Here is a 3594-nt window from a genome sequence, read left to right on the forward strand (position 1 = left end):
TCTATTTCTCTTCTTTTCTATTGCTTGCTTTTCGGACGTGTGCTCGTCAGATAGACAGCTTTGCTCGGATTTGGAGCTACCCGTCCGTGATGTTCCCGGAGGGGGCATGAGGAATTGAGGAGAGGAAGTACCCTAGCTTTGGAGTTAGCCACTAGGAGTTGCTTATCATTTTGTGACTTTTGAAACACTGACGGCTTCAGTTTATTCATGTCTTTGTTTAGTGTCTTTTGGCGATGATTAATATTTCCGCCCTTTCTTGTTGGATATGTATATTAAGTACTTATGATCTTGTATATCTATGAAGATATATATTCGAGAAATGTTGAATCATTTCAGTTACCGTTAAGTAACCAATTTTGATTTCCGCGTTATATGTTACTTAAAATGATGTCCCGAAAAAGAAAGGTTTTTAAAAGGAAACAATTTTATATCACCAATTTCAAAAAAAAAATTACTCACTTTTCCGCGTAATAAATAAAGAATATTTTTCAGGACGTTACATAAATAGTGTCAATTATTTTGATATATTTTGAAATAAATATTAACATAAACATAAGCATATTTCTCTTGGTGGAAGGGTAATTCTTCTAAATTCAGTGCTTGCTAATATTCCTACTTATTTGCTTTCTTTGTATAAGGCTCCTAAAAAAGGTCTTAGCAAAACTAGTGAATTTGCAAAGGCGTTTTCTTTGGGGTAACAAGAGAGGTGGTAAGGTATTGCTTGGGTTTCTTGGGCGGAGGTTTGTAAGCCTAAATCTCTTGGTGGTTTCTGGTTTGGGCGTTAGAGACTTGGCTTGTTTCAATGATGCTTTGTTGGGGGAATGGAAATGGCGTAGACTTCAAGATAAGGAGGCGCTTTGGGTTAAGGTGATTAACTCAAAGTATGGGAATACCATATATTTCTCATCTTCAGCCAATTCTTCTGGATGGTGGAAGGACTTGTGTAAAGTTGGTTCTTCAGTTGACTTTATGGGTGGATGGTTTAATGAGAACATTTGGAGGGTCATTGGTGATGGGTCTCAAACTCATTTTTGGCTAGATATTTGGGTGGAAAATTAGAGCTTGAAAGAGGTTTTCCCTATACTTTTCACTTTAGCTCTAAATAGAGAGGCTTCTGTTGCGGATTGTGTGGAAGTGGGAGGTGGTTTGGCGTAGGGATCTGCTTGATAGAGAAATGGATACCATTGGGAACTTGTATGAATTGATTCAAAATCACTCTTGCAAGAGGGCTATTGCAGATAGTTGGAGCTGGAGTTTGGATACATCTGGGAGATATACTATCAAATCCGCTTATCTCAGTCAAGTGGACCAAAGTCCTTCTCCTTTAGGTAACTCTTTAAAAAATTATTGGATTAATTGTGTTCCCTAATAAATCTGTTGTTTTGTTTGGAAGCTCATTAGACAGAGAATTCCTGCAAAGGTAGAATTATTTAAAAGGAAGATTATTCAGAGGATTGAGGATATTAACTGTGCTATTTGTTTGAACCATGGGGAATCCGTTGATCATTTGTTTATTTCTTGTGATTTTGCTTCTGCTGTGTGGAGAGGAGTTTACACTTGGTTTCAAGTCTCCATTCAACCTCCAAATTCGATTGGGAAATTCTTAGTAATACATGATGCTCTTAGACCGAATGTAAAAGGGGCAAGTTTGTGGAGGATGTTATGATTCACTGTAGTTTGGTCCATTTGGATTATGAGGAATGATTTGATCTTTTCTAACAAGGCTATGAGTTATGTGCATATTTTGGATTTAATCCAAGCTAGGTCTTGGTCGTGGTTTCTCTCTAAAGTTACCTCAACTTCTCTTGTGTTTGCAAATTGGTGTAACGATCCAAAACCTTGTGTTATATTAACTTCTAAAAAGATCAATTTTGTTCTTTGTCTTTTATTAGGTTAGCACCCCTTATGCTGCTTTTAATACAAATTGCTTACCACAAAACAAAAACAAAACATAAAAGTAAGAACAAAAATAGTGTCAAAATATATGTAGATGAGTTGTTTGTAAGAACAAAAATATTGATATAAATATTTATACAAATATTTATACAAATATTTATAGATGAGTCATTTGTTAGAACAAAAATACTCACATTTGAGATTTAAAAAATATTAAACGATGTTCAATGTAGTAAGCACTATTGAAATTAAACATTCAACAATGTTCATGTACTTTTGGAAAAGCTTTTTGTAGTGAGGTTTGTTGAATGTATTCATATTTAAACTGAAAACATCACACATGTTCCCACACTTCAGCTCGTTCATTCTCAATCAACTAAAGAAAACCTTCAACATACTAACCTTTAACAACGTAATTGAGCTTCAACAAATCAACTCCCACGACATTTAACAACTCAACTTCTTTCCATGACACTGAACAACCTCCTTTCCACGACATTCAACAAAAATGTGAGTTTTTCCTTTTTGGTTTTTCCCTTTTGAATGAACATTTAGCTTAAATATCTATTTTGTATGTTAATGTCATCTCTGTGAGTTAAGAAAATGTTTTTCCCTTTGTGTGAACGTTTGGCTTAAGTCGGCTTGTTGTAGATAAAATCAGGACGTTAATAGTAAAGTGGAATATGAAAGGCTAACCATGTAAGTGCAAATTATTTAATTTAAGACTATTTATAACTTTATGATATATTAGGGGTTTGTGAATCTGATTTATGTTGCTATTATGTCAGGTTTCCCTCAAATAAAAGCCTGCATCTAAGGACAACATTCAAAGCCAAGATAATCAGTAGGTACTTGGTAATGCATAAAATCTACATGAGTACGCCAAGCGTATTTGGGGCACGAGATTTGGAGTGTACCAGATGTAAAGTCATTGACCAACTTTCTTATGTTTGAACTTGTACTTATGATAAGTGCCAAAAGTTTAATTGACAATAATTATTATGGCGCTTATCTTGATCAATCATGCTTAAAACCTAACTTATAACATATTGTTTGAATAAAACATATATAGAGTTAAAATTGTATATAACTACACCTCTTTTCCAAGCCTCTCTGAATTTCAGGTCAATAAAATACCAACAATGGATAAATAATGAGAGAAATACAAGCACCAAGCCAACAAGGACAAAGAATGATCAAAGCCCAGTCATACCCGCTAGGTGTGGGTCTTGATCCGCTAAGGGTGACACTGACTAAGGTGCTTTGGCTTGGAAATAACAAACCTTCCCTTGAAGAAACTCAAGTTAAGTATGTCCAAGCATCAACCATTCTTACTATGTCAAGGAAGGGCCAGCCAAGCATGAAGTCATATGCATGACACAAGTCAAGCATAAGGTGTTAACATGCATGTGAAGCTAGAGACTAAGCTAGGCGTTTGAGCAGCTTGGCTTAGCTCACAATAGGTTGAGCATAGCCTTGGTCAGGAAGGCATAGGCAAAGTGGTCCATTGTTGGACAACAACTTAGCCAACTCCAGCCAAGCACCACCAAGTGGGCAATTATAGGTGCTAAGCATGCTAAAAAGGGGCTAAGCGGCCTTGAGCTATTCCTATATAAAGGCACATTTTCCCCTTCACAAATCAATACCATCTTCTCATAAAATATTTATATATTCAGAAAAAATCTCAAGTAGCATTAG

Source organism: Lupinus angustifolius, unplaced genomic scaffold (assembly GCF_001865875.1).
Source record: "Lupinus angustifolius cultivar Tanjil unplaced genomic scaffold, LupAngTanjil_v1.0 Scaffold_48_80, whole genome shotgun sequence".
NCBI lineage: Eukaryota > Viridiplantae > Streptophyta > Magnoliopsida > Fabales > Fabaceae > Lupinus > Lupinus angustifolius.